Raw genomic sequence first — 23,660 nt, 5'->3', positions numbered from 1 at the left:
GATCCCGTGAGCTCTCAAGCGAAGTACCCATTCTTAAAGCTTCATTTCTTCACCATAAACGAGTAATAACAGTCTCCTCCTCTGGAGAGGGATGGTGAGGGCTGCAGGTGCTAAATGATGTCAACATGCCAGACAGAGCTTGGTACATGGCAGGCCCTCCATCGGTGCTGGATTCCTCCCTGGCCACGCCTCCCAGGTGGGCCAGCCCTAAGCCAATCAGGGTGCTCCGTGATCAGGCCACAGTGACTGGCTCAGGCACAGGCATGTGGCTCAAGCCGAGCTGGCTGGGTCCAATCAGAGCCGATCCCAGAGCTTTGACCTGAGATGGTCGGGAGAGGCATTTGCATTTTCCCACTAGCCTGCAGCCTTGGCCTGTGGGCTAGAATGGCCCCCGTCATTCTATGAGTTGACCCAACAGAAGAGAACCATGTAAAGGAGGGCCACCAAGTCCTGTGGTATTTGAGCCCTGAATCAGCTGGACAAGAAGCCAGCATTCTCCCCAGTCCTGCCTTTTGTTGTTGTTGAGGGCCCTGGATTGCCTGTCACTAGCAACGAGAAGAATCCATCCAGCTTTTTCCATTCATTTTTGTGTGGAATGATTGTACTTCCACATTCATTCTTCCCCAGGCTGCTGGCATTTGTAGTATGTGCGCACCTTTTATTTCCCTCCCTCTTTCTCCGTCTGGCAATCTCCTCCCCTTCCTTCTAGCCTGAGCCCTAAGGTTCCCCTCTGAGAGTTATTTTACGACCTCCAAAAGGCCGTCTCACGTCTCTGCTCTGGCCTCTGGAATCCCTCTGTCACAGGAGTGGTGACAGCTGCCTTCTATCTACCTCCACCACCAGTTACAACCTTCTTGAGGACATTTTCCCTTATTTTTCTTTCATTTCTAGCCTCGTTTTGAGCTCATGGTGGGCACTCTGCAAATGCTGAATGGGTGGATGAATGACAAAGGTTGTGAGGTTTTAAAATGAACAGCTATAGTTTGCACCTAAGATCTGTGCAGTGGAAGCCTTTGGAGCTAGAAGCAGAGCTTGGCTGGGGTCTTTGTCACCCAGGAAAGCCTTCAAAGAGGCATGAGCACCCTGGGACACAAACAACAGTGCCCGCAGCACACGGCTCACCCCAGCGTTTACATGGGCTGGCATCAGCCCAGCAGCGGTGGAGTTTAACGAGAGGGGATTTAGATTCTTAAATACACAACTGTCAACACTCAGTCTTCACATATAACCCATGACAGGTTAGAGTCCTCTCAAGCAAGGAGTGGCTGCTGTGATACACACCCATTCAGTTTGTGCACGTGAGATGGAAGGAAGAGAAGGAGGAAGAGAAGGAGGAGGAGGAGGAGGAGGACAGTAGCTGCCATTTTATTGAGCATTTACTACTTGTCCATTCCTCTGTTAACTTCACATACAAGAGTTCTAATCCTTAAAATCACCTCATGCTTTATCTTCTTCGCAGTTGAGAGTGGAAATCTGAGAGGGTAATTGCCCAAGTCACGTGGCAAGTTGGTGACAGTAGATCGGAGCATATCGGCACCAGCTTTCAGGCCGCCAGTGGGCTCAATACAAGTCACCTTGTCCTTTGCCTGCCCCGCCCTCCTCTGGCCACCTTCCCGGCTCACCACCCTGTCCTCAGGAGGGCTCCCCACCTTTCTTCAGCAGCACCCGGCTTTTCCAGCTCAGGCGTGGCTTTGCCAACCCTTCTCCCTGGAGTGCCCTCTGCCAGCTCTCCCAGGGCTGCTGCTCAGGCTCAGGTCTCAGACAAGCGTCGCCTCAGAAGGGCCTCTCCTCCATCCCCCCCTGGGGGGGCCTCCGTCCCTTGGACTGTCCTGACCTGCACTGGACCCTCACTGCACAGCACCATTGGCCACTTACTGACTCGTGTCCTCTACACTGCGGGCAGCTCAAGAGGTCAGAGTGACAAATCTCAGAACAGTACTCCAGTCGAGTGGCACTGAGCAGGAACCAGAGAATCTGTGTTGTGTGAATAAACACTTTTTTTTTTTTTTCAAAAGCCTGTGTTCTTTCTTTAAAAAAATTTTTTATTCCTTTCAGAGAGGAAGGGAGAGGGAGAGAGAAATAGAAACATCAATGATGAGTGAGAATTATTGACTGCCTGCCTCCTGCAGCCCCACACTGCGGATCGAGTCTACAACCCAGGCATGTGCCCTGACTGGGAATCGAACCGTGACCTCGACATTCAACCACTGAGCCATGCCGGCCAGGCAGCCTGTGTTTCTTGCTGCCAGGGTGTGAGGGGCTTTGTTCCACCACGCTACATGCTTTGTTCTTTGCGCAGAGCACAACGTACGGCGTTAACCTCACTTTCCTTTGACATCTGTCCTCCCTGCTCTTTTCCCAAAGATGCAAGAGAAATATTTCACCCCTCTTCATTGCTCCATGGGATGCCCAGCCGCCTGGTTATACCTGACCCCTTGACACTTCTGAGATGGGCCGATGGGAGTCCTCTCAGCGACTAAGAGCACAGAGAGCGTGGGCTGGAACCTAGTCATTGTCGCCCACCCGCAAAAGGGCTGCACCTCCGGAAGGGGAGGCTCGGCACGTTAAAACCTTTGGGAATTGCAACAGCTGCTGCATTAGCGGAGCTCACAGTTAATGCAAACAGACAAGTGATTACCGGTAAGTCAGTCATGCAAAAGTTGGCCTCTCAATACCATCAGGGTCCAACGTGGAGGAGAAGTTTGGGGTTTCACTTAATGTCCGATGAAATAGCGCCAGGCATTGACATCGTGCCAGAAATTGCCTGCCAATAGAGTCCATCCCCTAGGCAAGACATGGGGAAACACTTGGCCTCTTACTCTACAGCACATGTGTCAAACACAAGGCCCGCGGGCCAAATCCCTCCCGCCAGGCCTTGCAATGTGGCCCGCACCGCGCTGTCATCACTGCACTCCGCTGCGTTTCCATCACAATGACAGTTTATGACTGTTCAGTAAACCATTTGGCTCGCGATTTAGGCTGGATTTTAGATTTTGGCCCCTTCTCTGATTGAGTTCAACACCCCTACTCTACAGAAATCCTTCTGATCCAGTGGTTCTCAACGTGGGCCAGACCTTGAAATCACCCAGAGAGCTCTGTAACAGGCTGGGGCTGAGTCCTACCGTCAGAAGAGCCCCTGGGCTTAGTGGGCCTGGGGTGGGAAAGTTCCCCAGCCCACAACCCGGGAATCGAGCCAGGACCTCCCTGTTCATAGGTCGATGCTCAACCACTGAGCCATGCCGGTCCCCAGCATGTGCAGTTGATGTGGAGAAGCACCTGCTTTTCTTTTTTGTTTTGTTTTGTTTTGTTTTCTGTTAATCATCACCTGAGGATATGTTCCCATTGATTTTTAGAGAAGTGGAAGGGAGGGAGACAGAGAGAAACATCGATGTGAGAGAGACTCATCCGTTGGTTGCCTCCTGCATGCACCCTGACTGGAGCCAGGAGTGGAGCCTGTGACCCTTCAGGCTGATGCTGGCCAGGCCGAGAGGCACCTGCTTGCGTCGCCATATGTAACTTGGGTGACGATGCTGCTCAGATGCCACATGGAACTTGCCAGTGGCAAGAATGAATCCATGTTGGTATGGAGACTTATAGCCACTTTGAACCACTTATCTAAGGGACAAACTGGGTAAACCGGGGGTTCTACCTGTAGACTGGCAGAGGCCTCTGCAGTTTGCCGCTGCCATCCCTTGGGAAATGAAATAGAGTGACATGGCCATCCCACTGCAGGAGCAGAGGCTTCAGCCCCCTTCTCTGCACAGGCCTGGCAGCACCTGCAGGCTCAGACCCCTTTCCCCTCCAGACCCAGGTCAGGCATCTCCCGACACACACCCTTACCACTGGCCTCTTTCTGGTCTTCTGCTGCTGCTGCTGTTAGGGGGTGGGGGTGGGGGGCAGTTCTCCTGAGTTACTGGATTCATCTCTTGCCTGGCTCCCAATTCTGATAAATTAATCTCCCTTCCTCCTATCTACATGAGGTTTTGTTTTGTAGAATCTGTTTGGCCAAGTGAAAATCAAATCATGTCACCTCTCTGCTTGAAACCCTTCAGAGACATTTTGTCTGCTGCCACAAAGCACAGCCTGAAGCTCTGGGACAATGTCCTCCTCCCCCTGCTTTGGGCTCCTTGCTGATGCTCAGATATGCCAACCGGGATGTGCTAAGTATTTAAGATGTGGGAAGGACATGATCCCCATTTGTAGTGTTTGCCTATTTCCATGGTGTAAATGTTCTCATGATGGCTGATTTCAAGCTATTGCTGTGCCGTCACTGAATCTGGATTTGAGAAGTGTGCGCTCCCAAAAAGGCTCCCAAAAGCCTGTCCAAGCTGCTTCAGCCTGGGTTGGCAAGCCCTTTCCCATCTGTAGGGGCTTCTACTGGGGATCTCCGCTCCCAACCCCATTTTTGTATGCTGGCTTTGACCATCACTGAATCTCAGGCCTCTTCTGACCACTTCAGCTGAAGCAGTCTTTTCAGTACATGCCACTGTCTATAGCAGCAGTCGCCAACCTTTTGGACCTCACAGACCACCAGTGGTCCACAGACACCGGCTGGCGACAGCTGTTCTAAAGGTATGTATCCAGTGCTGTTTTAATTTGCCTCCTAGATTGTGTTCTGTGAGGTCAGAGATCTCTTCACTCTCATTTACAACTGTATTCTCAGTTGGGGGAAATGCTGGCGCATAGTAGAAGCTTCGTAAAGATTTGTTGGGTGTCTGTGTGGCCCCTCTGCCCGCTGTAGTCTCCCAGGTTGATGCTCATGCCCTGGGGAAAGGGCCTTGGGAAGCAGGGTGGCACCAGGATTTTCCATCACTTTGCCACCTACCGGCCTGGACATGCCCTCCCCTTGTCAGACCTCCCTGTCTCTCTCCCCACACACCTGCTGTAGGTGGAGCCACCATCTGCTTAAGCCCATCTGTGTCTAAACCTGACCAGCAGTCCCTCAGGCCCACCCTAGTCCCAGCATGTTCCAGCTCCTCCCCTGGTCGCCATCACAGCCAGCCACATCCTGAGCTCTGTGTCTCTATGTCTTGTGTCTTTGGGGAAAGGGAAAGCCCCTAGCAAGGCTTTCTGTGGAGCTTCCACAATCATGCTGGATGCTGGCCCCCACTTAGGGCTCCACGGACATCATGGTGATATTTATGCTCTGAAAACAGACAGCATAAAAAAACTTAGATAATAATAAAAGCACAGATGCTGGGAGGCTGTGAACAGAGAGCACAGGCCAGGTGGATGGTTCGATTCTCAGTGCCACCACACGTGGCCCTGAGCAAATCATTGGCCGCTCTGACCTGCAGTGACAGCATGGCGGTGACAAAGGCCCTTGGATTGAGACTGTCCAGAAATACCGTCTCAAAGCTTATCACATGCCAAGTTCAGGGGACACAGAGATGGGTCAACAGCTTTGTCCCCACCCGCACACAGCTGACAGTCTCCTAGGAAAGACAGGTACTCAGAAAAAAGTACACAACGGTGTGTGTATTGTGAGCACTGCCATGAAGACTAAGAGAGGACACCACAGGGGGCTTTACTGGGACTGGGAAGACCTTGAAGTGTTACAGCTGAGAACTGGAGGCTGAGAGAGACAGCTATGGGTGGGAAGGAGAGCAGTCTGGGTTTAGGGTCCCGCCCAGGGCAATGCAGGTGCACCCCTCCCAGGCACAGAACAAAGGGTGTGATACCCGGGAGGCTGCTGGGAGGCAGAGGTGCCTTAGACAACCTCTGAGAGGTGAGGCCGCCAGAGCCTGCGGGGCCCTGGAGGCAGCAAGAAGCTGGGAGGAGGTGCTCTCCGCACAGAGGGTGGTGCGGACCATGGGAGTGACCTGGTCTGGTTTTTGGAGGCCCTCTGGCTGCTGTGGACAGAGGAGCAGGAAACCTGCACGGCCAGGGCATCCTACTGTTCCTCCCCTGGCATTCTGCAACCTCGATCAACAGCAGTAGCAGAAAATGAACAGAGTATTTATGCAGACGCGGCAATACCCACAGCGGCAGAAATTAGGTTGCAGGAAAGGCTAGTGAAGATCTTATTCCGGGGCCGTGTTTAATGGCTGCAGCCTATTAGGAGCCAGTTGCTCTGGGAGAAGGCAGGGACTATCAGAGGGGGAGGCCTGGCCCCAGGAGCAGATGGCCTGCCTGGCATCCAGCCCTGGGAGGCAGGGCAGCTCCCATTAAGCATATGCATCCCTTTAAAGTTTAAATGAAAACGCTGCAGAATTCCTCAGAGTCTATACGGGGCCTGCTTATTCATGCCCAAGTGCGATAAAGTGGAATTTCCCTTCAACCAAACAGTCAATTCTCCTTTTATGACACTACTGATTTACTGTTGAAGTGACAATCCTTTCTGGGTCTCAGTCTGCTCACTTGCAAGATGGAGATAATCTGAACAACACCTGCTGCGGAGGGCAATATGGAGTAAACGAGAAGATGTGTACTCGGGGTCTTGCCTGGCATAGAGAAAGCACTCTGTAACTGTCCACTTTTCTCTGGTGGCACAGGTGGCCCACATGCAGTCTGGGGGCCTGGGTTCAGGCTCCAGCCCTCCCATGATCTGGTTCCTGGATTTCTATGGGCCTTGATTTCTGTACCTGGCACCAACTTCACTGGAGTTTTGGCATGAAATGAAGGAAGGAATGTAAAAATACATACAGCTAACGGGCTCTGTAGGCCAAGGTTGAGGCCCCTGCCTTCCCAGTCATCTGCTCTGCCTTGCTGACCCCTCGAATGGTAAGGCCCATTCATAGACCCACAGGGTGCAAGGACCCCTGAAAGGGTGGGCAGGAAACCAGCCAGCAGCCCACCAGTGCCTTGAAAGATGGAAACCGGTGCTGGGAGAAAAAGAATTCACCTCCATCAAAGGGGCCCCCACCTGGTTCCCACAGGACTTTGGACTTGCTGGGACCCACTCCCCACTCTATCTGCACATCTAGATAGATGTGGGGATCACAATGCCTCCCTCACCAGACCATCAGGAGAATTAAATGAGCACTTAACATGGCCAGGCACTGAGTAGAGAATGTTAGCCTCCTTCCTGCCTGCCTTTTTCTGAGCGATGCCGGCTTCATTAAAGGGAGAACTGGATGCCCTACTGAAAAAAATGTTCTGTTCATCTTACCAGGAAGAGTTTGGAAAACAGGGTTTGTTGGGGGAAACAAATGATCAGAGGGACACAGTGGATGTTCCTACCCCTAGGCAGTAGCTCAGGCGGTAGAGTGGGGGCGTCTGATCCAGCCAGTCCCCTTACTTTGATAATGTCCTCAAATGAAGATGGGGGGAGGGAGTCTGCCTGCCTCCTCTGGGAACTGGATATGCTGGTATCTCTTGGTTATTTCCAAGGCACTCCACTCAGGCAGTGCAGGGCCCACCACATTATCCATATCCGCTGAACTCCTGCTGCCAGATTTTATGACTTTAAAATCATCAGGGCTTCCAGTCAAGATGGCAGAGTAGGCAAATGTGGTACTTGCCTCCTCCCATAATCAGATCAAAATTACAATTAAACTACAGAGCAACCATCATTGAGAACTACCTGAAATCTAGCTGAACAGAAGTCCTATATCTAAGGATATACAAAAGAAGCCGCATTGAGATTGGTAGGAGGGATGGAGATGTGAAAGGGGCTGGTCCCAATACCAATGTGTGGTGGTTAAAATCAGGAGAATTATTTCAGTTGGGGTGGTTCCCCTTGAGGAGCAAAGGGTCAAAGCCCCACATCAGGGTTCCAGTGCTAGGAAGAGAAGTCCCCATAACTTCAGGCTATGAAAACCAGCAGGGATTGTGGCTGAGTGAGATGGAGAGCTGCTAGAGTCCCAGGAAGCTCCTCTTAAAGGGCCTGTGTATAGACTTACTTCCTCTGAGCACCAATGCTTGAGCAGCAGCTTGAAAGACCATGGCATACAGGAGGTCTGGAGGGGTGGCTTTCACCCAGACAGAAGTGCAGGCAGGCACTATATTTGAGTCTCCATCAACTCCACATGGTGAATCCCCGAAATCTGGCCCTTGCAGGCTCATCCAAGTGCCAAGCTGCTTCCAGTGGTTTTTCCATACAAATGGCCTGTCTTGGTTCATGCTTTGGACTTCTTTAAAATCTCTCAAAGGCTCACAACCTCCAGACAAGCAGGATCTGGCCTCAGCATACCCTGTATGTATTACTAAGTGGTCCCAAGTCTAGCACTAGCAACAGCCAGCTTTAGTTTGTAGTTTAGGTCTCCCAGGCACCTCTAAGCCCAGCACAAGTAGCAGTCATCTGCAGATTGCTTTCTAGTTCATACCAGGTAGCCTCAGGAAGTGATGAGTTGATGGCTAATCTTGGTCCACACCTCCTGGGAGGCCCCAAAGCCGGTGCACCTAGTGGTAGCTTCAGACCATGCCAGAGTACCACTCAGCAATCTCTACCAGTGACACACTCAAGTGGCAGGCACTAGCAATCCCCCTACAGCAATTCTTGCTCCACGATGTCTGCCCCTGCACAGCAGCTCCTCCTGTCTACTCATAGCAGGTCCTCACAACCAGTTGGCTTGGGGTCAGTCTCTCCCACTGACATGCCAACAGCAGTCAAAGCACAACTACAACAGGAGGGTGCACACAGCCTGCATGAGGATGCCCCTGAAGCACCCAGCTTGGCTGACTGGCAAGTTTGAACCCTACAAGACATCTACTATAGAAGGCCACTCTACTAAAACGGGATGATACAGCAGATCTATCTAATATATAGAAATAAACACAGGGAAGTAGTAAAAATGGAGAGACGTCTCAAATGAAAAACAGGAGGGGGGGGAGGGGGAAATCCAGAAAAAGAACTAACCAAAATGGAGACAAGCAATCTACCAGATGTAGACTTCAAAAAACTGGTTTTAAGTTTGCTAAGAATAGATGAACTGAATAAGAACTTTAACAAAGAGTAGAAAGCATAAAAATGAAGATGGAACATTAAAAAAAAAGAGTCAGAAATGAAGAATACATTATAGGAAGTCAATAGTAGATTAGATGAAGCAAAAAGAGGATCAAATCAGCTATTGGAAGATAAGGTAGAAGAAAATGCCAAATCAAAACAGCAAAAAGAAAAAAGAATAATAATTTAAAAAGAGGATCATTTACAGGGCCTCCGGAACAACATCAAGTGTAACAACATCTGCATCATGGAGATGTCAGAAGGAAAAGAGAGAGATCAAGGAATTGAAAACTTATTTTAAAATATAATGATGGACAAGTTCTCTAAAATGGTGAAGAAGATAGACATACAAGCACAGAATGTCTCAAACAAGATGAATCCAAAAGAGGCCAATACCAAGACACACCATAATTTAAATGATAAAGGTTCAATACAAACAGAGAATCTTAAAAGCAGCAAGAAAAAAAATCTGTTAGTTATCTATAAGGGAACTACCTACACTGCCAGCTGACTTCTCAACAGAAACTTACAGACCAGAAGGGATTGGCATGAAAAATTCAAAGTGATGAAAAGTAAGTACCTACAACCAAGATTAGACTATGAGCAAAAGTGTCATTAGAATAGAAGGACAAATAAAGAGCTTCCTAGACAAGAAAAAGCTAAAGAAGTTCATCACTACCAAATCATTACATGAAATGTTAAAGAGTCTTCTTTAAATAGATAAAGGGGGGAAAATGATTAAATTAAAAAAAAAACACACATGAATAATAAAATGGCAATGTTCTAGCTGGTTCGATTCCAATCAAAGGCACATGCTCAGGTTGCAGGCTCAATCCCTGGTGGGGTGAGGGGGTAGGGCAGGGGAGGGACGGGGATGCAGGAGGCAGCCGATCAATGATTCTCACCATTGATGTTTCTATCTCTCTCTCCCTCTCCCTTCCTCCATGAAATCAATAAAATACATTTAAAAAAATTAAAGTGAAACGGTAATAAATACATATCTATTAATAATTACTTTAAATGCAAATGGATTAAATGCTCCAATCAAAAGACATCAGTGACTGAATGGATAAGAAAACAAGACCCTTATATATGCTGTCTACAAGAGAATCAGTTCAGATCAAAATACACACAGAGACTGAAAGTAAAGGGGTGAAAAAGATATTTCATGAAAATAAAAACTGAGCTATCAATAATTATACTAGACAAAACAGACTTTAAAACAAAGGCTAAAACAAGAGACAAAGAAGGACCCAGCAATTCCACTTCTGGGTATTTATCCAAAGAAATCCAAAACACTCATTCGAAAAGATATGGCATCCTTGTGTTCATTACAGCATTATTTACAATAGCCAAGATATGGAAGCAACCTAAGTGCTCATCAATAGATGAATGCATAAAGAAGAAGTGGTGCCTATATATAATAGAATATAACTCAGCCATAAAAAAAGAATGAAATCTTGCATCTGCAACAACATGGGTGGACCTATGAGGTTTTGTGCTGAGTGAAATGCCAGACAGAGAAAGACAAATGGCATATTCTTTCACTTATATATGGAATCTGAAAAACAAATGAAGAAGAAGAACAGAAAGAGGCTCACAGAAGCAGAGAACATTTTGACGGTGGCCAGATGGAAGGGTGTCTGGGGGGCTGGGTGAAAAAGATGAAGGGATTCAGAAGCTCAAATCAGTAATTACAGAACAGTCCCGAGGATGTAAAGTGCAGCATAAGGAATATAGTCGCTAATATTGTAACAACTATGTAGGGTACCAGATGGGTTATATATATATGATGTTCCTCATGATAGGTAGTTTGAGGTCATGGTTTTTTTGAGGAAAAATATTTAAGTCAGATTTAACAATAATTTCCACTAGGCTATTTACAGATAGGAAAATTAATTGACATGTCATCTCTTTAATTATTCTTTGCTACCCTTAATTAAAATGTTAACAGAGCTAAAACTGATTTGGCTCAGTGGAAAAAGCGTCGGCCTGCGGACTGAAAGGACCCGAGTTCGATTCCGGTCAAGGGCATGTACCTTGGTTGCAGGCACATCCCCGGTAGAGGGTGTGCAAGAGGCAGCTGATCGATGATTCTCTCTCATCGATGTTTCTAACTCTCTATCCCTCTCTCTTCCACTCTGTAAAAAAATCAATAAAATATATTAAAAATAAATAAATAAATAAAAAAATATTTTAAAATAAAATAAAATGTTAACAGAGTAAAAAGAAAAAAATCATTGGACATGAGTGGGACCATAAGGCTGAGTTGAACCCCTCTCCCATAACTAAAGCCAGAGCATGGCAGGCTCTGTTGGAATCCAAATGTAACTGTTCCCCCTCCTCTTTCAGAGTCCTGGGATGACTGCTCCTCCCTCTCTGGCCGGGCTCCCACAGCACGAGGAGCATGTGGCAGGGACGGAAATAGAACAAAAATTCCTAAAGGAGTCTAACATCTCATAGAGGGAACCAGAAATAGAGTTCTCATTTGTAAAGCAGATCGATAACGCTGATCTCCCAGGCTCTTTGTGAGCGCCGATTGAGAGAATTTATGGAAAAGAAGCCAGCAGGATGCCTGCTGCAGAGTCAGGCATTACTGAATGGCCCATGCTAGCAGCTGATATTTACTTTGGCCACATATTGGTCTAAGTGTGTTATGCACTAACTCATTTATTAACCCTCACGACCACCCCACTGGGTGGGTGCTGCTATTTCTCCCATTTTACAGATGAGAAAAGTGAGGCCCAGAGAGGCTGAATAGCTTGCGTGCAATCACACAGATAGCAGGTTTTGAACCTAGCGGGATTAGAGCCGATTAGGCTGACTATCAAGATTGTAATCTTACCACTATGTGATTACACAATAAGAGGAAGCAAGATAGCATGTAGGCATGTCACAGTAAGTGGTCAGGTGGTGTCCCACAGCCCCCATGCCCCGACCAGCTTATCCTCTGGCCTCCTGCACCAGCCACCCCTTCTATGAACTCTGAAGTCTTTCCTAGCTTCTAAGCTGAGTTAGCTGCTCCCCGATGGGGCCTGGTAGCACTATGTTCACATCAGGACTCATCATAATCTAGTGTAAGTAGACCGTGAGTTCTTTGGAAACAAGGACCGTGTTTTATTTATCCATCCTGGTGCCCTGTCCCTAGCAGATGGAATGGCCTTTGTTCCATGAATGTTGAATGAATGAATGTGGCTCAGAGAAGGCAGAGATGACCGTGGGCTAGAACAGCCAGGGAAGCATTCCTGGGGGCCGGGAGACCTCTCCTGCAGCTCCTCCAACTATTTTGAAGGCACCTGACCCTCCCATTAAATCCTCTTTCACTTCACCTGGCAAGAGAGATTTCTATAGTCTGCAATTGATATAGATGTTTCAATGGGGAGGTCCAAGTGGCCACTAGGCCCACAGAAAGAAGAGAATGAGGGCAGGTGAGGAGGCTCTGAAACTGATGGTCAAGGTGAGAGATGCCATGTGGGCTCATGAGGTGGCTGGGAAAAGGCTTGACATGTGAGGGAGCATAGCTCAGCTGGGGAAGAGGCCCCAGAGGCTGGAGTAAAATGATTGATTACATCCTCCAGGGGGTTGGAGGTGCTGAAGGCTTCAGGGCCAGGATGTGACAGGCAAAGACACATCTAGGGCTGGAAGGAAAATTCAAGATTCAGGAACACAATGGAAATTGGACTAATTATCTCTGAAACCCAACCCACTCTTAGTTTTCTTGTTAAAAGGCAGATCTTCAATACAGGCATTTTCAGGAGAAAACAAAATTATAATAATTTCAAGAGAATCAGAGATCAGAACTCTCAAACTTCAGAGGGAAGGCAGGGGAGGGTGGGGGTAAGAGGGAGAGATCAACCAAAGGACTTGTGTGCATGTATATAAGCCTAACCTGTGGCCATGGACAACAGGGGGTGGAAGCATATATAGAAAGAGGTTTGGGATGGGAATGGGGGGATGAGGACAATTATGTGATACCATAATCAATCAATCAATCAATAAAAATTTAAAAAATTATAATAATTTCTAAAAGGCCACAGGGAAAGCATTCTTCCATTTAGTGCACCATTTGGAATGTGCACAACCAAAACCCAGAACAGTTTTGTATCCAGTACATTTAAATGCTGCTGTCCACCCCAAATGGTATATTCCTATTATCATAAAGAACATTATAAAACAGAAGACGTTGACCAGGCCAAGATAAGACACTCAGTTAAGATCACTAAAAGTAGATATACTGACGGTCATCCTGATTAACAATAACAGGGCTGGCGGATACGTATTAAGAGGCAACACCCTATGGGATGGGGCCCTGGAGTCACTCTCTGGACTGGAGTCCTGGGTCCACCCTTTCCTAGCAGCAAGCCCCAGACAAGTGACTCCACCTGTCAGGATCTCGGTTTCCTAATCTGTGAAATGGGGCACCAATAACAGTACCTCCTAGAGTCCTGAGGATTAATTAGTCAATATTGTGGAACTCTAAGCCAGTGAGTGTTCAAACCATGTTAGCTAGTATTTACTATTACATGCCATTTTACAAACTTAGAAAACGCACACAGCAATGTTGAATATCTAGCCCAAATCATACACAGGCCACGCTTTGAAATTGATTTGAGGAACCTTTGCCTTAGCCAGCACGCTGACACACACACACACACACACACACCGTGGACTCCTCTGCCTCAGAAGCGCCCTGGGAGAGGGAAATAGGGGAGCTGTGTGCTCCACAGAGGTGCAGGAGGGTGGGGCGAGGGTGTGTAGTGCATGGCTTCTGTTTGGGAGTGGTTCTTCTACATAAAGTGCAGAGTCACCCTCAAATTGGCTGGAGATTACCTACTGAAAGTCTGCTTCTAGTCTACATTCCTGAAGTAAATACGCTGAGTCACTCCTTCATTATTTACTAGACTTACTAGGTGTCCGGTCATGAAAGGAGCCTATGAATAACCCATAGCACGGACTCCCATTCCACCCCTCCCCACAGCCTCTTGCCAGTCCTCCGAATGCCTCTCTTTCTAGCTCGGTGTCCCTACTCAGTCCCCCATCTGCCTGCCCGCTTCCTGTGTGACCCTGGTGTAGCAGTGGACTACACACACTCCACTCCTCCCCTCTTACTCGCAGGACCCACCGTGGGAATGAGAACATTGCTGCAGAGTTTATGCAGCCACAGCAGGGTGAGGCCCCGGTCCTCCAAACCGCCAGATGGGTCCCCAAAGGGCAGGCTGAGGGTGTGACAGGCCAGCACCAGGTGAAGCCCACCTTCCTGTTCCTTTCCATGAAGCACATGCCCCATCCCCATCCTCACCCCCAAATTAGGAGCTTGCTTCCGGATCATTTGAAAGATCAGAATCCTAGAAGAGCCTGAAAGCTCATCCTGTGTACCCCACCCACTCCAGGAACCAGGGAGCTCTCCGTCCCCCCTTCTCTTCTTATTTCTTTGTGTCTGAGTGCCCCTATTTTAAAACACTCAGAAGTATCTGCAGCCTCCAGGAAAACCACAGCCCAGCCACAGTTTAGATGTTACATCCTGATTATTCTACACAGCTGCATTTTGTTAATTTTGTGTTTCTTTCTTAGCTAAAGGGGAGAAATTCTTATTTGTGGAGCTAAGGACTTTACATATGTTATGCTATTGAATGAACTCCTTGATTATCACACCCAGGACCAGGATCAGGACACTCAAATGCCAGTGAGGGTCAGTTATCCCAATGCTGAACTCCGGAGTTTCTTCCTCACCTTTTACGGAAATTCTTGATGCTGTAGCAGGCTATTTGCTTTTGTCCCATCCACATGGGAAGGAGGAGCATGGGCCCCTCTCCTTTCACATGCATGGTGCAGCCCCTGGAGGTCACTCACTAGGTCCAAACCTATGTATCCGTCTCTCTATATATATATGGAGATCCATAGTTATCTATCTGGCTTAATGATACTTGTGCTAGCCGAGACCAGTTTGACTCAATGGATAGAGTGTCGGCTTGGGGACTGACGGGACCCGGGTCGATTCCGGTCAAGGGCATGTACCTTGGTTTCGGGCATATCCCCAGTAGGAGGTGTGCAAGAGGCAGCTGGTCGATGACACTCTCTCATTGATGTTTCTAGCTCTCTATTTCTCTCCTTTCCTCTCTGTACAAAATCAATAAAATATATATTTTTTAAAAAGATACTCGTGCTAAATCCACCCGTTGACTTTATTTTTATCTCGTAAACTAGTAATATAGCAGAGAAACATGGCCACAGTCCATAAATGTGTGTCTGTAAGATTTGATGGAAAGCGTTTTGAGAAAACGGAAAAGGGACAAGCTTTAAAAATCTGCTCTGCCTGGGTTTGAGCTCTACCTTTGACAGCTGAGAAAGCCGCTCACAGCCTCAGGGAGGCACATGCGTAAGAGGAAAAACCACCCCTGCCATGCAGAGCTGCTTCACAGCAATATTCTCACAGTGCCCACTCCCACACCTGCCATACTTTGTACCCTTCTGTGCCTGTCGGGATTGTGTCAGTCACACAACGTGGGCACACACAAAGGATGCCTGCACAACCGTTTGGTTTCACGGCAGTTCACTTCCTGGTCTTCTGGCTTGTGCATTTGGGTTTTTATATATCTGAGTCACATAAAGCAGGTATTTCTGGGCCAAAAATGAACTGGGCCTGGTCCCACCCGGGGTCATGACTTGACATATTTTTAAGGGGAGCAGGGATGATGACTGCTGGCTTACCTACCCTGAAAGAACGCTCCACTCCCCCTGGCTCTGAGCCAAATGGAGCTCTGCCCAGCTCCAACAGGGTAACTGAGGCGGCTCCAAGCAGAGAGACATGCGAGCAAAGAGGGGCCAGGTGTGTGGCAGGATGACAGCCGCCCTGGAGCTCGCCTGGCTCAGCAGCTCTCAGTGCCCAGTTGGGTCTCAGTCTGCAGCCCATGTGTATTTACAGAGAAGGAGAGAGCTGGGTTTGGCAGAATTGCACAAATCAGACAGTTTCAGAACCCCACTGAGCATAACTCCTAATAAACCAGTTTTTAAAACTTTGGGACAACAGTTAACGTGTGTGTATGTAGGTTATAACGTAAATATAATCTTATTTTTGACATTTTAACAACATATGTTGAGGGCCTCTGTGCCAGGTGCTGGGAGAAGCACTCTATATGCACAGCGTCATCCTCCCAATTGGAAAAGGTCTAGATCCATGGGATCTTTCCAGATGTCAGTTGATCCCTCTTCCCAAGTGCCTGTTCTTACTTTACAGGAGCCACGTCTTCCTGGCGTGTGCTGGAAGCTACTGGACAGTTTGTAAATTTCTTGTGGCAACGCTATCTCAGAAGATGTTTTATGACTCTTCAGAACCATGCCCTGCTGTGGGGCTGTTAAGCCTTTTAGATTTCTAGTGATTCTTCACCTAATTCTCTCATCTCTTCTGAAGAAGGTCAAGATCTGTCCAGTATTAGAAGCTGGGAAGTGACTGGGAAGGCGCCTGCCCAAACCTTTCAGCCCAGATGAGGCAGAGGGGTCAGCACGGCTTTAAGCAGCTACTAAGAATTACACTGAGGAGGAGTAATAAATGTCCCTGGTGAATTTATGAAGTAAAAAAAAAAAAAAAAAAATGCATGCCACCAACTCTCCAGACGTATATAATATTTTAAAAATTCACACTGCCATGCCCACACACATAACTTACATATGCTTGAAAAGGAATGTGGGTCATTTTGAAAAATGGAAAAATACAGATGAGCATAAAGAAAACTGAAATCCATCCATGATCTCACCCCTCAGTGATAACCATTATAATCATAGGGTGTATTTCCCTTCAGGTTCTTCCCTTCCATATGTATATTAAAATTTGTTCGTAGTTATTTATAGTTTAATTAAATATTATAATTACAAATTATGATGGTTATCACAATTTATAACTGTAACCACACGCTACGTTTCATTTGGGATCCTGCTTTTGATTCCCTAACATCTTTCCATGAACATTTCCCACGGGAAGAGTTGCTGTGAGAGTGAGTGAGGAGGATCTCTGCACGGGGCCCAGCACCAGGGACATGTCTAGGAAATGGGTAGATGGTGGAATGCGGCCCACCATCTCACTCCTAAACTCAAAGCAGGCATTACTAATCAATCACATCTCCCTGTTCCCACGAAACCCAGGAGGTCTCTGAGCCTTTTCCAGCACCACACTCTCAACAGCCACATATATTTCTGCATTGGACCCTTGTTTTGAAAGGCTACTTCTGAGAAGCTTTGATCTCCAATTTCCAATGCCTCTACTTCCTTGCACACAATGAATCTGCAGTTGGTCCTTTAACGTTTCATCTCGCTCGGGCCTTCACTAAAAAGCACCATGAGGTAACAGTATATTCAAGTGGCCAAAATCAGGGTCTGGCTTCAAAAGACGTAGTTAGGAGTCTAGTCAATGAGAGACCTCCCTGCTGCACAATAGTGACAGGGCAGAAGTTCGTTTGAGACCCATCCATCTTGCTTCCTGTGCCATCAGAAACTGTTGGCACACAACTCTCAGAATAGCGATGTGCTGAATGAAGCCAATGGTGCCCTGGGGTAAGTGGCACAAGATGTCTAGAAACACCCCGTCTTTTGAGCGCCAAGCCTCAGTCAAGCCTGCCCGGTGTAAGGATAATTAGATCCCAAAGTGGGCCTGCCCTGCAGTTATTCAACTAGAAAATCATAAGCCACAGCAAAGATGTATTTCCACATAAGTATGCAAAAGCAAATCCAGCATCCACCGGTTTGAAACAGAGGGGTAGACAGTCCGATGCTAACATCTTCCTTTGGGCATTTAAAGCATTCCCGCTGGGCCACCTGGATGCCTGCCACATCGAGAGGTTCTGGAAGGCGATGTCTTACCCACTCTGCAGGGACTCATGGGAGCCTGTGGCCGAATGGTGTGCCTGCCGTCAAGGCCGGCAGGATAGAAGCCTGTGACGCCACACTGCCATCAGGCACATGCCACACACACATGCCTGTTGCCATGGGCTGCATGACCATGCCAGCATTGCCCTCCACCTACTGTCCTGTTGTTTCTCTGCAGAGAATGTGTCCCAGGACTGCTCTCCACTCAGCTTCTGGACATTCCTTCCTGGGTCTCTGCAGCCTCTCCTTCGCTGGCTGCGTTCCCACCTCCCTTCCATGCGGCTGTCCCCAAAAAGACAGGGCACAGCGGAACAAGGCTGAGCCTCCTCCCAGCTCACTTTTTTTAAGCAATGAAAAATGTCTCCAAGATGCACAGAAGTGCATGTCTCCTACGTAATATTTCCTCTCGTCCTTTCAAGATTCAATCTAGTCTTGCTGTGCACACTGCCTAGTTTCTGAAAGTAAAAACCTGGGGCAAGAAAAAGATGAAGGTATAGCACAATCCTTTGATTATGCTTATCTATAATTAAAATTTTAAATATTCTGGTGATCACTAATAGTATAAAATATCCCCAATTAGAAAAACAACATGAAATCAAAAGTTTCCTAAAGCGCAGGAGAGTCTTCCCAATGTGTTCCCAGCCCTCGTCTCCAGCCTCATCCCAGCCTTAAGGCCAATCACCCCAAGGTCAGTGTCCCCGGGTCCCCGAGGCTAATGTGACGGCTCATGGGAATTTATCTGTGCAGCTAAATCATCGCAGACCGTGGACAGCCACGTAAAGGACGTCAGGAGAACTGCAGAAGCTCGCGCCTCCTTCTCCCCACGGAAGTCATCAGTTGCCCTGACTCCTGGTTTGATCACTTCCTTGCTTTTCTTCACAGTTGAATCACCTATGTATATAGGTAAACAACGACCTGTTTAGTTTTGCCCGTGTTTGAACTTCCACGTAAACAGACTCATCCTAATAGTCCTTCTGTGTCTCGTTTCTTTTACTCAGAATGCGCTGGGACTCATCCCAGGGATAGGTGTAGCAATGGTCGTTTTCACTACTGTATCGTATTCCACTGTAAGAATATCCTACAGTACATTCATCCAGCTCCTACGAACGGGCGTTTGAGTTGTTTCCAGGTTTGATAGGTTACAAGTCACGCTGCTGTGGACATTCCTGAGTATGGCTCCTACGGCCCACGGACAGGAGTGACCCTATTATGCAGATCGGCTAGCAGAGTCTCTGGATGGAGCATATTGTTTCCAAAGAGACTGGACCAGTTTATATTCCTGCCTATAGCAGAGGAACAGTCCTTTGCCCACATCCTCCATAGCACTTGTAATGTCTGACAATTGAATGGGTACGAGAAGGAGTCTCACTGTGGTTTTCATTCCCATTTCCCTAGTTATCAATGAGGTTAGGCACCTCTTGCCACATGACGAGCTTGCCTGGCGAGCTCCTGCCCGGTGGGCAATACCCGGTTCCAACTGTCCTTCCAGTCCTCCCAGACAGAATCAGTCATCCTTCCCTCTGGATTCCCATATCCCTGGGCTTGGCTGTGTCATAGCCTCTGATCTCCAGGGCTGGAGAAATCTATTGCCTTGTTATTCTGCCAGAAAACCATGTTTACCTTATGTCCCTAGATTCCATGGCTCAGAACAGCACCTGAAACAGAGTGGCTGCTCGTTATGTTTATGGATGAATTCCACCGGGTTTAGAGAAAAGCTCTTGGCAGCAGAGAGCAGTCCAGAACAGGGGAGAGGGGGTCTGGATTCAGATAAAAAGAGGTGTGAACTCTTTACCAGCTCTGTGTACATCAGATGAACACACAGGTAAGTTCTTGGGGTGCTTTTTTCACAGGCAGTCTGTCTTGGGGCTCTCTCTTTGGGCTTTTACCTCTGCTTTTCTTTAAGCCCCAAGTCCTGGGTCTCATCTGGCTCCTTGGTGCCAGTTTTAGATTCAGCCTCATCCTCACCTCTGTGACCATGCCTTCCGCTCCCACAGATTGCTACTGGACAGAGTCCCTGGACTGACTCTTCAGCCAGCTCTTCACCCAGCCATCACCTCTTGCATTTGTTCTCTGCGTTCCCCCGTTCCCACCCTGTCCTGTAGCACACAGACTTGGATGATTACAACAGCTTCCTATTCCACACCCTGCCTCCAGCTCTCCCACTCAAGTCTGTGCTGACACAGCCCTGCCTTCGTTGTGCTGACAGCCAGAGCACCCCACAGCTCTGCTCCTGCCTCTCACTCATTCTCAGGCCCTGTCACCTGCCTCAGGCATCCTGCCCGTCCTCTTCACCTGTGCCTGTTCTAAGAGGCTCTCAGGCCTTCCCAGAGCGCTCCAGCCACTGCAGCCCTGGTGTGTGTGTGGGTGTGGGTGGTGAGGGTGTGCACGGTGAGCTGAGGCAACAGATGACATGGCTAAGCAAGAGAGCACTGAAAGAGTCATGGGTGGAACAGGCAGGGTGGGAAGAGTCCCGTAGAGGGGCATGAATAACAAGGTCAGAATGAGAGAGCAGCAGATTTCCCACAAGGAAGTGAAAACTTGAGGAAACAGGCAGGGCCACCTACCTCACTTCCCTGAATCTCTGCCCTAATGTTCTTCCATTGCATTCTTGGGATATCATTGAACATGCATGATCAAAAGCTCCAAGGAAGCCAGAAGAGAAGAAAAGAAGCATACATGTAGGGAGTGCCCATTTAGACTCTTCCTGATAGCTCTTTGACCTAAGTAGCCTTAGCAACAATTTTACAGCTGAGACAACTAAGGCTCAAAAAAGGCAGGTTGTTCACTAGCAAATGAGTTAAAACTAGACTTTGGATCCACCTGACTTTGAATCTGTGCTTTGCCCGATACACTACACTACTTAGAGATCTAGGTCCTAATCCTGGCTCCAGCCCTCACAACTGTATAATTTCTGTTGCTTATGTAACTTCTCTGCACCTACCCTGCATCTCTCAGGATGGGAGGGAAGATGAAAGAGATTGTATGTGTCAATAGCACTTTACCAACTGTATATTACTATAATTACACTACCTCAAGTCCTTCTTAGAATGAGTCATGTGTAAATAAATGAGAGTGAACGAATAAATGAAATAATGAATCGGCCCTGTTTACTTGGTCCTTTTGCATGGCCAATGTCATCTCCCAGCTATGACACAGGCAGACAGTTACTGGGCTCCTTGGCAGCCCCCAAATTGCTCACCACAGCCTTGCCCACCAAAGAAAGCCTTAATAATCTTTATTGAATGAACAAATGACCACATGCCTGCATGATAATAATGAACACATATAGCACTTTCCTTTGTTTATTTTATTGATTGGATTCCACATATAAGTGAGATCATAGGGAGTGTGCTATACCATATTAACATTCATGAAAGAGGAGTTGGTCTTCATGTCAGACTGCAAATTGACTACCCCTAACTCAATTCTCCCCTTCTTCCATAGTAATAGATTTTACCTAGAGATACGGCTACCCAGATAGAGACCATAGTCCCCAGACTTCCTTGCAGCTAGTTGTGGTCACATGACCAATTATGCCAATGGAATATGAACAGAAGTTATGTATGTGATTTCCACTTGAAACAATTTGTTTGCCTTATACTTACTCTCTTTCTTTCCACTGTCTACAACATAAAAGTGGCAATGACACAGCATGAAACCATATCCTAAGTGGTAGGGGGACAACAAGATGGAAGGAACCTGGGCCCCTGAATGACTGCATGGAGCAGAGTGGCCCTGCCAATTTGGATTTTCCATGGCTGGCCTGGTAAGAAAGAGAGAAATAGACTTCTATCTTAATATAAGCCACTAAATTTGCATGTCTCTTTTTTATAATGTTCAGTCTAGCCTATAACTTAAGAAATGTAGACTTGCATTAATAAGATCCCTCACATCTGATTCTATTGTTCTCACATTCATTTTAATGCAAAATATCTAACAAGTATGCTGGTAAGAACTGCCGAGTAAAGTTCAGGCGTGCGCAAAGTACTAGAATATCTCCCAAAGCACCTATTTCCTTGAAATATTTATATTTTATGCATATTTATTTTTTTTTCCTAGAAAAAAATGAAGTTTCATGAAAGAGGCCGGAAGACTATGATCACACTCGAAAATATAACATGAAGAAACAGTAGGACTGCATGTCACTAGTCTGATGCTCCTCCAGCTTTCAGCTCTTCGTTAACAGAGATTTTGAGCACTTTGTCTGGGCCAAGCACCAGGTTAGGCTCTGGGGACACATCTGAATTAGATAAATTCCCTATCCCTATGGAGATTCCAGTCTAGTGCCAGAATCAGAATATGTAGCAAATAAACATGTGCTAGGTCTTGTTTAGCACTATGGAGAAAAATAGTCAGGGTTTGGGGACAGGAGAGTATTTTGCTGCATCCCTTACAACACAGACTTGCTTCTTATGGTACTAGACTTACTAGAGATGCTAGTTGTAAGACTTCAGTCAGATATTTTTCCAAACAAGACAGACAAATGGCTAAGAGGCACACAAAAAGATGCTCAACATCACCTCACACCTGTCAGGTGGCTATCATCCAAAGACAAGTGGTAATGAGTTGCTGGTGAGGATGTGGAAAAAGGGAACCCTACGAACTGTTGGTGGGAATAGAAATTGGTACAGTCACTATGAAAACACTACAGTGGTTCCTCAAAAAATTAAAAATAACACTGCCACATGGCCCTGGTGGGTAGTTCTCTGAGGTTAGAGCATCAGCCCAGGCATCAAAGGTTTGAGGGTTCAATTCACTGTCAAGGATATGTTCCTGGGTTGCAGGTTCAATCCCCAGCATGTGCGGGAGGAAACCAATCTCTCTCTCTCTCTCCTCTCATCTCTCACCCCCTCCCTCTCTCCCTTCCTTTTACTCTCCCTTTCACTCTATTTAAAACCAATGGGGGTGGGGGAATTTCCTCCCACAAGCATGGGAATCTTACAGGTTGAGATTAACAAAAATAAATAATAAGTAAGTCTATCATGTGATCCAGGAATTCCACTTCTGGGAATATATCCAAAGGAAACCAACAAACAAACAAAACTATGTCAAAGAGATATATACACCTTGGGTTCATAGCAGCATTGTTTACAATAGCCAAAACAGGGATACAACCTAAGTGTCCTTTGATGGATGAAAGGATATAGAAGTTGTGATACATATACACACAATGGAATATTGTTCAGCCATAAAATGGAAGAAAATCCTACTGTTTGTGACATCGTGATGGACCTTGAGGCTATTATGCTAAGTGGATTAAGTCAGACAAAGACAAATATTGTATAATCTCATTTGTGGACTCTTGAATAAAAAAAGGGAAAATAAAATAAAACCAATTCATAATAAAAGAGATCAGATTTGTGGTTACCTGAGGTGGGTGGGGAGAAGGGGGAATTGGAGGAAAATGGTGAAAGGCACAAACTTTCAGTGATGAGATAAATAAGTATCAAGGATGTCATGTCTAACCTGATGACTGCAGCTAACACTACTGTATGCATATAGGAAAGAGAGTACATCTTATGATTTCTCACCACCAGAGAAAAAAACCCATTTCTTCTTTTTTTGTATACTATCTATATGAGACAATGGATAGCAAATTAACTTATTGTGAATATCTTATCACAATATATGTAAGTCGAGTCATGATGCTGTGATGCGACCTTAAATTCACACAGTGCTACACATCAATTATATCTAAATAAAACTGGAAAACAACACTGAAAAGACACTGACCCGAGAGGAATTCGCTAACGTAAGTGCATGCCTTCCTGTTGCCAATAAACCGCAAAAATGACCAAATATGGGGGGGGGGGGGGCCTACTGAGGAACATAGTAGCCTGGCAGTTCTATTGCTCAAAATGCAATGACAAGCAAACGTGACATCCTGGGTTCCCTAATTAGGCTAACTAAGCCTCTC

At 47.0% G+C, this 23,660-nt stretch overlaps 1 protein-coding gene across 3 annotated transcripts in view; it reads right to left on the bottom strand.

The window, feature by feature from the left end:
• The window catches only part of MGLL (monoglyceride lipase), a 95,092-nt gene that overhangs the window by 55,150 nt on the left and 16,282 nt on the right, over nucleotides 1–23,660 (bottom strand). The gene's annotated exons all lie outside the window — the stretch shown is intronic.

The sequence above is a fragment of the Pipistrellus kuhlii genome, unplaced genomic scaffold (assembly GCF_014108245.1).
Source record: "Pipistrellus kuhlii isolate mPipKuh1 unplaced genomic scaffold, mPipKuh1.p scaffold_m20_p_6, whole genome shotgun sequence".
NCBI classification, from domain to species: domain Eukaryota; kingdom Metazoa; phylum Chordata; class Mammalia; order Chiroptera; family Vespertilionidae; genus Pipistrellus; species Pipistrellus kuhlii.
Note: the sequence above shows the minus strand (reverse complement) of the source record. Positions and strands in the feature narration are given on the sequence as shown.